General features: G+C 41.7%; 1 protein-coding gene across 7 annotated transcripts in view; it reads right to left on the reverse strand.

Annotated features, from left to right (window-relative positions):
- The window catches only part of C11H1orf162 (chromosome 11 C1orf162 homolog), a 255,672-nt gene extending 246,913 nt beyond the window's left edge, over window positions 1–8,759 (reverse strand). For 4 of the 7 annotated variants that reach the window (XR_009552585.1, XR_009552584.1, XR_009552588.1 and 1 more), the window contains exon 1: window positions 8,498–8,754. The gene's annotated coding sequence lies outside the window, so the exon portion shown is untranslated. Of the gene's footprint in view, window positions 1–8,497 lie in introns of all 7 variants that reach the window. The other 3 variants (XR_009552587.1, XM_060201886.1, XR_009552586.1) reach the window with 2 other exon arrangements.
- Window positions 8,760–10,748: the final 1,989 nt, after the last annotated feature.

Below are 10,748 nucleotides of genomic sequence, written 5' to 3' on the forward strand. Positions count from 1 at the left end.
TTAAATATATTTGTGTACAGTTGCTTGCTTAACTAGTTCCCTGTACATTCATGAACTTTTTTCAAATGTTATTTAAATAAATAAAATAATAATACAAAATTATAGGTGGCCACACATTTAGTTCATGATTAGGTAACTGACAAGAATTTTTGGTTCTGCTATATATTAGGATTATACTGATAAAAAAATGCCATCAATTACTTATGTGTTTTATTTGTTCAGCTCTCAAAAGCAAATCAATTTCTAAGACCTTAGATGTGGGAGAAGATTAGCAGAAGGACACCGCATTGCCCTGTATCAGTTGCAGTGACAACATCATTAAGTGTCTTATAGTCAATCAAACATTTTAAGAACATACAATGCAGGGTAACAAGAAATACCCTAAGAGGAAAATTCTGAGCTTGAGAAAGGGAAACTCACTATCCACTGCGAGGTCAGCAATGGTAACAATTTCCCTAGAACTTTTTGCTACTTTTCTATTGATAATTCAGAAATCAGCAGTGCTCTTTGTAAAGCACCATAAAAAGAAGTGTAAATACAGAACTTTTATAATATTGAAGCATGTGTTTGTACCTTCCCAGGAACTCATGCTGTGGGAAGGTAGGAGAAGCCTATGAATTTTAGTAAAATCTTAGCCTATATACCACTGACTCTGAATATACAACCACCCTAAAAAAAATGCTGATGTTGAGGAATTATTCAGATACAGTCTACACCCTGTTGTTAGAGTTCGGGCTGGCTTCACAGGCAGGTAACAGAGACGACCAGAGACACACGGCTGAGCTGATAACACAGTTTAATCTTTATTCATGAGCGGGCAAATCACCACACCATGTGCTTCTCCATCTTTCTCCTCCTCTCTGGACCTCCATAGGGGCTCGGGGGCGGGGACCAGGAGGCAGGGAGCAGTGTGTGCGAAACTAGCAGGGCTAAACCACAATCTCCCAGAGGTGGGGGGAAGGAGACCAAACCAAGATGAGGCATACCAACAACGCCCCCAGGTTTTACCACTTCCTGCTATATTCTGGCAGTGCCCTTTTCAACCAATCCTGTCCCGACACGTCACCCCTAGTTGTTGCCCAATAAAAGCCCTCCCACATCCCCCCCGTACCCCCCTCACTCTCTCAGAGCCCTCTCTCTCTCTCTCTCTCTCCCGGTGGTGAGGTAGCGGGGATGGCCATTTTCAGCTGACTCCACGTGGCCTGAGCCACCCCCTCCTGATCTGATAATAAAGATTTGTGTACCCCCCCAAAAAAAAACAAAAAAAAACGGGGCCTGCTTTCAGTGTGGCTGCCAAGGGCATTGGCATAACCAATGTCCAGATAAGCTCCAGTCAGGGCAACCATGCCTCCAATCAGGGCAACCACACCTCCAGTCAGGGCAACCACGCCTCCAGTTAGGGCAACCACACCTCCAGTTAAAGCAACCACACCTCCAGTCAGGACAACCCCACCTTCAGTCAGGGAGCCAGAAGCCACGAACACTTTGTCCCAGATGTCGGAAATGTTTTCATTGGAAGAGAGATTGTTGGTCCAAATTTCATAAAGATGGCACACCCCTGAATGGTACAAATTCGGGACCTGAGATTTTGTGGACCACTCCTGTTTTAGAACGAGGTCACTCTACTATGACAGTAAAGATTGTCAATATTCCTTTTAAATTTTTGATTGACACTGGGGCAGAAAAGATGATTTTAAGGCAAGCAGAGGTACCCCAAAATTGGGAACCCCTCCCAGGGCCCCGTATACATGGAGTAGGAGAGGTGACCCAATCCTTTCTCACATGAGATTCGCGCATGTGGGAAGACCCAGAAGGTTCTACTGGACACTTCCACCCATTGGTAGCTGATATTAGCACCAACCTATTGGGAAGGGATCTTCTAGAATGTCTTGATGTTAGGATATCCACAGATGCCTCTGAAGATCATAACACCCGCTCCTGCGAAACCAGACCTATTCAGCACCCCCAATACTAACTGCCACTGTTTGTAACCAAACTCCCTGTTTAGATTAGCTTTCTAATGAGCCTATCTGGGTAGAACAGTGGCCTTTGCCTAAGGATAAGCTAGAAATTTTAAAAGAGCTCGCACGAGAGTAGTTATCCTTGTGACACATTCGTCATTCTCGAAGCCCATGGAATACTCCTGTCTTTGTGATTAAAAAGCGCTCGGGAAAATGGTGCCTCCTCCAAGATCTCCGTGCGGTCAATAAAACCATGCAGGTCTGGGGCTGCCCCGAAAGGGGTTTGCCTCTAGCTTCTGCAGTTCCCACGGGAATTCCAATCATAGCTATTGATATACAAGATTGTTTTTTCTCTATTCCCTTGCATCCGCAAGATTGTAAACGTTTTGCCTTCTCTGTTCCTTCTATTAATAACGCCATCCTGCTGATAGATTTGAATGGGTGGTGCTGCCCCAGGGCATGGCCAATAGTCCTACAATTTGTCAAGAGGCTGTTAAATCTGCCCTTTTTCCATATATTCATAAGGGCCTTAATGTTTTTCATTACACAGATGATATATTAATATGGGGAAAATCAGATACAGATCTCTGTGCCCTACGTGATTTTTTCATTCCTGCATTAAAGAAAAGCGGCCTTAATGTAGCTCCTGAGAAGATACAGCTAATTCCTCCAATATCTTTCTTAGGTTCAGAGATTTCTCTAATGCAAATTCGTCCCTTAAAACCTAATGTTACTTTTCCTTCTAACCTTACTCTTGCTTCTTTACAAAGTTTTCTTGGAAATTTAAATTGGATTAGGCAGTATCTTTATCTGCCTACAAGCTGCCTTCAACCACTGTTTGACTTGTTAAAAATAAACAAACAGCCCTCCTCAAAACGTAGGTTAACTCCCGAGGTCTCCTTGGCACTGGAAAGGGTTAACCAGGCCCTCCAGGACATGTACCTTGTTCGATTCTCCCCCTCCTCTCCAATCTTCTAATCTTTAACTCCACCCCCACAGTAGTAGGGGCATTGTGGCAAAACCATGGGGTTCTCGAGTGGCTTCACATGCCACTAGGTGGAGCTCCAAGACTCCTCACTGAGATAGATACGTTAGCATTCATGGTTCGCCAAGGAAGAAATAGGTCTGTGCAGGTCTTAGGGAAAGAACCGGATTTAATTATCCTCCCCTTTTCTCTCACAGATACAGAGTGGCTCATACGCCATCATTCCCACTTTGCCATAAGCTTCGTGGGGTTTCCAGGACAAATAGATAACCATTTTCCTTCTAATAAATTGATAGGGTCTTTACCTCTTTTGCCTCTACTAGCACCTAAACTTTTCTCTTGAGATCCCATTCCCTCTGCTCCTACAGTCTTCACTGATGGTGGAAAAAGGGGAGATGCTGCCCTTATATATTACCCAAACAATCCCCTAAACCTCTCTTTACTGAGCTTCCTGAGAATTCCCTTCAGTAAAAAGAACTTTATGCTGTTTTCCTTGCATTAAAAGCTGTACCAGAATCCTTCAACCTTTTTTCTGACATTGTGTATACTGTTAACTTACTCCCATGGCTTGCTCGTTCTTATGTGAGAATTGATGACAACCCACTTTCCCCTCTCTTGACTCAAATCGCCTCTATGCTCTCTTCTCGAACCCAACCACTATATATTCAACACCTTCGTTCCCACAGCCCTCTTCCTGGTTCCCTGTCCAAAGGAAATGCTGAAGCTGACCGCCTTGCCTCCACAGGAACTCTCCTAGTCTCTGTCTCTGATCCAGCTGACTTTCATTCCCTAACCCATGTTAATCTTAAAGGCCTTCGAGCTTGATTTCCTGTTGTTCCTTTACCACAGTTGAAACATATCCTTGCTACATGCCCTTCCTGTGCAAGTCTCATAAAAACACCTGCTATTCAGACTCTTGGGGTTAACCCCCGAGGCTTAAAAGCTAATGCTATTTGGCAAATTGATGTCACCCACATACCAAACTTTGGCAAACAAAAATATGTGTTTGTCTCAATTGATACCTTTTCTAAATTTATGTGGGCAACAGCTCAGACGGGAGAAAGCTCAAAAAAGCTTATAAGCCCTATGCTCTCCTGTTTTGCTGTGATGGGTTTACCTCTTCATCTAAAAACTGACAACGGGTATATGTTTAACAAACATTTTAAAGATTTTTGTTCCCTCTGGAATATTACTCATACCACAGGCATTCCCTATAATCCACAGGGACAAGGCATTGTCGAGAGGGCCCATCAAACCCTTAAGGCTCAATTAAATAAAAATAAAGAAGGAACGTACCCCCCAATATCCAGCTAGCAAAAGCCTTAACTACATTAAATCTCTTTAATATTTACAATAATTCGGACCTACCTCCTATTATTCTTCACTGGCAAACACCATCTACCCTCCCATCTATTAAAGTCAAATGGAAAGACCCAGTCGATAAAATTTGGAAAGGGCCTGACCCCCTATTAACCATGGGAAGGGGTTTAGCATGCGTTTTCCCTCAAAATTACTCTAAACCTGTCTGGGTTCCTGCCCGCCATGTCCGACAATACCCGCATGATGGCACTGTTATCCCTGAAGAACAAGAAATACAAGAGGACTAGATGCAGGATACATCCCAGGATCCATAATATGACATGGCAGAACCTACAAAATCTGGCTCACTCCTACCCTTTCCCTGAATGTCTTATGTTATGACTGGCCAGTTGTGTTTTGTGAGTGAGTGTGTTGAATGACCAAAAATTTTTTGCATTACCCATCTGCTCAGAGTACTCTAAAAGGTAATTTACTTTATATAAGAATGCTGGACGCAGCCAAAGTTTCTGGAGACGTCCAGAAACATTCCAAAAATTTTTTTTCTCCCTCTTTTGATTTTTATATATAAGTTTTGGTATATATGTAAGTGTTTAGTCTTAAACTGTGTGAGTAATGAGAGATATAAATTTGTTTTTTTTAATTATATGTTTTTATAACAAAAGTTTTTTCCTCCTGTGTATTAAAACTAAATGTTTATATGTATGTTTCAAATTTGGTAACATTAACTTAACAGTTAAAAGTGTAACCTTGAAGCTATATTACCACCAGGCAAGGCAAAGTTAATTTGCTAAAGTAACTAACTAATTAAGGTAAAGTCTAAATATTTAACGTGACAATATATCACCAAAACTAAAATGCAAATTCTCTATACAGGGCGCATTTGGAGGGACCCCAAAAGTGACCTGTAAACTATCTTGTGGAAATTAATCCACAACAGATCTGGCATCAATCTGGCACTGTAAATGTTAAAATCGTTGTCACGAAAATACGTTAACTCTCTAAGTAATTTGAATCTGCTTATAGTCCAAAGTAAAAATAGTTAAAAATTCAAAATACATATTTTAATTAAAATTGGTCTCAAGATCCTGCTGTAGAGACTGCTACAGCAGGTCACATTAGATGACCTTTAAACAAAATCATAAAGATATTTAAACCAATTATAATCATCGAGGTATCAACTATAGTAAACCTCTAACTTGTTACAAGTTTATTTTTTTCACAAGTGAGTGATTACAGCTATCAAGCCTTCATATGAAGAATCATCTGTTCATATGGTAAGGTATTAAACTATAAAAAGTACTTTCATATACAACTTATGTGAATTAACAACATTCACATATTCTTCTACACTTTACTGATGTATCTCATCCCCCTATACTCAGTTGGCTAAGGCACCAAACATATATATAATAAAATAAAATCAGATGCCCTGCTAACCACGAAAAGCAGATTGTTTGTGTTTCTTTCACAGGAATCCCGGGAAAAACCATCTGAACCCCTGCACACCCTGAAGTCACCCACTAGACGGCACGACTACAGTGGCACACCCCCCGAAACCCTAGATGTCACCTGACGCCATCTGAAGAACCTGATACACAGACTCCAAGGACAGAACTTTCTTAATGCCTGCTTGCCTTTCCTGCTTCTGCTTTGGCTGTCATGTTTTGGTGGTTCCAGCTCGCTCTCTACAGAAAAGCAGAATTCCAGTGGCTGACCTTCCTCATGCAGCGTTTCATCCCCTGCCATTTCTTCCCCTAGCCATCTACTTTGGACTGAGACTTCTATCGGATTTGCTGGTATACCCTTTGGACACTTTGCAGCTTATTTCCCTTCACGCTGCTGGTTTTTCATAGACTGATCCTGAGTAGTTCATAGACTTTACAGACTGTTGCCCTGAGGACTATACAATGCCAAATAGCCCCTCTGCTTGGTGGGTCATGCCCTCCCACCTCCCCCTCATTATGTACCCTTGCCCCCCCAAAAAAACAGGGAACGTTCCTTTACGCACCAAGCCTTCCCTCGACATCACTTTGGCTTGTACTACTCCCCCACTTGTCCCTTCCTATTTTGTTATATCATTTAGGTTTATGCCCAAAAGGTTTCTGCTCCCCCCTACACTACTATTCCTCTGTCATAGATAGTCTTTTACAGACTTTGAACCATATTATGCGATGACTAGATAGAAAGATAGAAAAAGATGTAGAAATATTGTGAGGAGAGGGTTGAGCAGGCTGCACTTAACCTATGAGATGAGTCCCTCCAGGTAAGTCTCTCTCTCTAAAGAGGGGTTGAGCACAGGGGAGACACATAAATCTCACAAGATTGGCGGCCATTTAAGCCTTCCCTCCCCCACAGAAACGTCCTACATCTTCCCACCTGAGCATGGTATTCCTTAAAAACATTTAAGCCTGCTCCATTCTATATTTCCTTACTGTGTCCATTTAGATATAAAGGAAAAGGAGGAGATAATGTTGAGGAATTATTCAGATGCAGTCTACACCCCCAGGTTTTACCACTTCCTGCGATATTCTCGTAGTGCCCTTTTCAACCAATCCTGTCCTGACACGTCACCCCTGGTTGTTGCCCAATAAAAGCCCTCCCATGCCCCCCCCTGCCGCTCTCTCTAGCTCTCGGCGCCCTCTCTCTATCTCTCTCTCTCTCTTGCCCAGTGGTGAGGTAGCGGGGACGGCCATTTTTGGCTGACTCCATGTGGCCTGAGCCACCCCCTCCTGATCCGATAATAAAGATTTGTGTACCCCATTTGCTCCGGATCTCCTCTCTCTCTTCTCCATGGTGCAGCCTGACAAAATGCCACCAAAATCACATTAAAAGGAGTTCAGGTGCAGGGGAAAAAAAAAAACTAGTATAGCCACAGGCCCTTTGGAATATAACTAAAATAGGCCTACTAGCTATCTACAAAATGGAGTATCCCCCAACTCTTCATCTGCACTATTCCAGCCTTTCAGTTCATGATTGGCCAACAATTAGTTTGGCTTTGTATGTTAACTCTGTTTTCAGCCACCAAGTTTCAGATGCTAGCAGGATGCCGACCAGACTTCCCTGGACAGACAACCACGCCAATATGTCCTGGAGTTCCGCTTCCCTAGAGCCCCGCCCTACTAGGGAAAGGGAGAGGCAGGCTAGGAGTATGGATCAACCTGTCAATGCCCATGTTCAGCAGGGAAGCAATTATAGAAGCCAGACCTTCCACCTTCTGCATCTCACAATGACCTTGGGTCCATACTCCCAGAAGGTTAAAGAATAGGAAAGCTGTCAAGGGAGGGGATGGTATACTGGAGTTCTGAGGGTGGGAATTGTGTGGAGTTGTACCCCTTCTCCTATAGTTTTGTCAATGCTTCCTTTTTATAAATAAATAAATAAATAAAAAGAGTTGGGTCAGGCTGGAGAGATAGGATAGTAGTTATGCAAAAGACTTTCATGCCTGAGGCTCCAAAGTTTCAGGTTCAATCCCTAGTGCTACAGTTAAGCCAGAGTTGATCAGTGCTCTGGTCTCTCTTTGTATCTTTCTCTCTGTATCTTGTTATTTAAAATAAATATGTAGGGGGTTGAATTTCTGTGTAGAAAACTGGGAAATGTTACAATGTACAAACTACTGTGTTTTACTATTGACAGTAAACTATTAATCCCCCAATAAAGAAAACATAAGTAAATAAAATATTTTTACAAAGAGCTGAATCAATTTGAAAGTTCCTGGGAGAGTGGATCATAAAAGTTCTCATCACAAGAGAAATAACTATAACTTAAATGGTGGATGACATTAAATAGACTTGCCATGATGATTATTTCACAATATATGCAAATACTATACAGCTGCTGTAATATAGAATATATCAGTTATACCTCAATTATACTCCACCAAGAAGACAAAACCATCACATAATGCCATGGGGAAATAACTACTTAGTGACATTGGCAAAGAAAGGCAAGAAACACATTTCCCATTGGAAATAACCACCCAAACATTTAACAGCAGCATAAATTAAAAATAGAAACAGTGATATACATACATATACCTTTTCATATCTTTTTGGCACTGGAATACCTTACTGATTGCTATAAAATCCACAAAAAGAATGCAACAAATTAACCCTCCCCAACCAAATAAAGTTAAAAAAAAAAAAGAAAAAAGAAAAAAACACCAATGGGTGACGTTCTCTTCTGGTGAATTACAGTTTCATCTAGATCAAAAGCATGAGGCAAATGCATTTACCTTTCAAGAAAAGGGTCGGTCATTCGATGCAGTTGCCTAGAACTGAGCTTCTATCTTGTTTCTGATACTACTTCTAGTTTCAGAAATGATGAAATAACTAGTGGCATGGCCTTTGTCATTATCAAGCTCTGTGTCACTTTGTTGAGGTTAAACTTCCTCTTTTAGGCCAGGCCTACATATATTTTTACTTCCATAAATAGAAGTTTTGCATCTTTTTACACATAAATGCCAGAACATAGGTAGATAGGAACCAATCCTTTTTTTTTTTTTTTCTGACTCACTTCAAAAATATTCATGAACATTACTAAGTTCCTCGTAGTTTTCTAAGTTTTGAGTACATAATGATGAAGGGGTGGAAAAAAGACCTTTCCTGCTATCATGGAGGATATTACCACACAAAGAAATGGTGACTTGCAGCTTAGTCTGTGGGTAGGACTTCACCCCAACCCCAGAAAGGCCAATGAGGAAGACTTCCTGGTAGAAAATACCCCAATATCTGAAGTGTGAGTTGGAATTCAAGTAGGCTAAGGAGTCAGGGGAAGGGATGGGCATAAAGGAGATATCAGAAGAAACATAACATTCAAAACCCTGTGCCTGGGGGGTGGGGTGGGGCGTAGCACACCAAATTAAGAGCATATATCACCAAAAACCTGTGCCAGAGGAGGAAGTAAAAAAAAAAAAAAAAATTAGTGAAACTACAGAAAAACCAAGGAAGTATGTAAGGTGATGGTGGGGTAGTGCATAGTGAGAGAGAAGTTGAAGAGAGGCAGAGAGAAGAACTGGTTCCTACAGAGATTTAATCTTCATTTTTGAGTAGTGGGTTAATCTACACCCAGTAAATAACATATCAAAACATGGTATATAAGGGTGACATAATCAGATTTGGATATAGAAATAATCACGGGGCCAGGCTGTTAAGCATACCTGGTTAAGCGCAAACATTAAGTATGTGCAGGAAGCCAGGTTCAAGCTCCTCATCCTCACCCACAGGAGGAAAGCTTCATGAGTGGTAAAGCAGGGCTGCAGGTATCTCTCTCTCTCTCCCTATCCCCCTTCTCAATTTCTCTCTGTCTCTATACAATAATAAATGAAAACATATTAAAAATAAAATAAGAGGGAGTCGGGCGGTAGCACAGTGGGTTAAGCTCAGGTGGCACAAAGTGCAAGGACCAGAGTAAGGATCCCAGTTCAAGCCCCTGGCTCCCCACCTGCCCAGGAGTCACTTCACAAGCAGTGAAGCACGTCTGCAGGTATCTTCCTCTCCTCTGTCTTCCCCTTCTCTCTCCACTTCTCTCTGTATAAATAAAACCATGCAGGTCTGGGGCTCCCCCCAAAGGGGTTTGCCTCTTGCTTCTGCAATTCCCACGGGAATTCCAATCATAGCTATTGATATACAAGATTGTTTTTTCTCTATCCCCTTGCATCCGCGAGATTGTAAACGTTTTGCCTTCTCTGTTCCGTCTATTAATAATGCCAGCCCCGCTGATAGATTTGAATGGGTGGTGCTGCCCCAGGGTATGGCCAATAGTCCTACGATTTGTCAGGAGGCTGTTAAATCTGCCCTTGTCCCATATATTCATAAGGGCCTTAATATTTTTCATTATACAGATGATATTTTAATATGGGGAAAATCAGATACAGATCTCTATGCCTTACGTGATTTTCTCATTCCTGCATTAAAGAAAAGCGGCCTTAATGTAGCCCCTGAGAAGATACAGCAACACTATCCAACAACGACGACAATAATAATGACAACAATAATAACTACAACAATAAAACAACAAGGGCAATAAAAGGGAATAAGTAAATAAATAAATATTTAAAAAATAAAATAAGAAAAAAATCATTAAAACTGTGGAAGGTTGAAGGTAGCTTGAACAGATGAAAAGATTAGTTGAGAGATTACTGCAGCAACTAAATTGGATGAAGATGATAGTAGTAGAAATGGAGATGAGTCTGAGAGATATTTAATAGGAGAGTACCAATCAAAACAGTGAGGACAAAAAGTCAAAGACTCATCAAAGATATCACCAGGGGGCAGAAAAAAAGAAGAGGCACCAGAGAAGGAAGCAACAGTAATTTAACATGTAAAGTGAGGATTAGTGGGGGCCGGGTGGTGGTACACTGGGTTAAGCACACAGACACAGAGTATCAAAGGGCGAGGACGCACACAAGGACCCTGGCTTCAAGCCCCCAGCTCCCCACCTGAAGGGAGGTCGCCTCACAGGTGGTAAAACAGGTCTGCAGGTGT

This window comes from Erinaceus europaeus, chromosome 11 (assembly GCF_950295315.1).
Source record: "Erinaceus europaeus chromosome 11, mEriEur2.1, whole genome shotgun sequence".
Lineage (NCBI taxonomy): Eukaryota > Metazoa > Chordata > Mammalia > Eulipotyphla > Erinaceidae > Erinaceus > Erinaceus europaeus.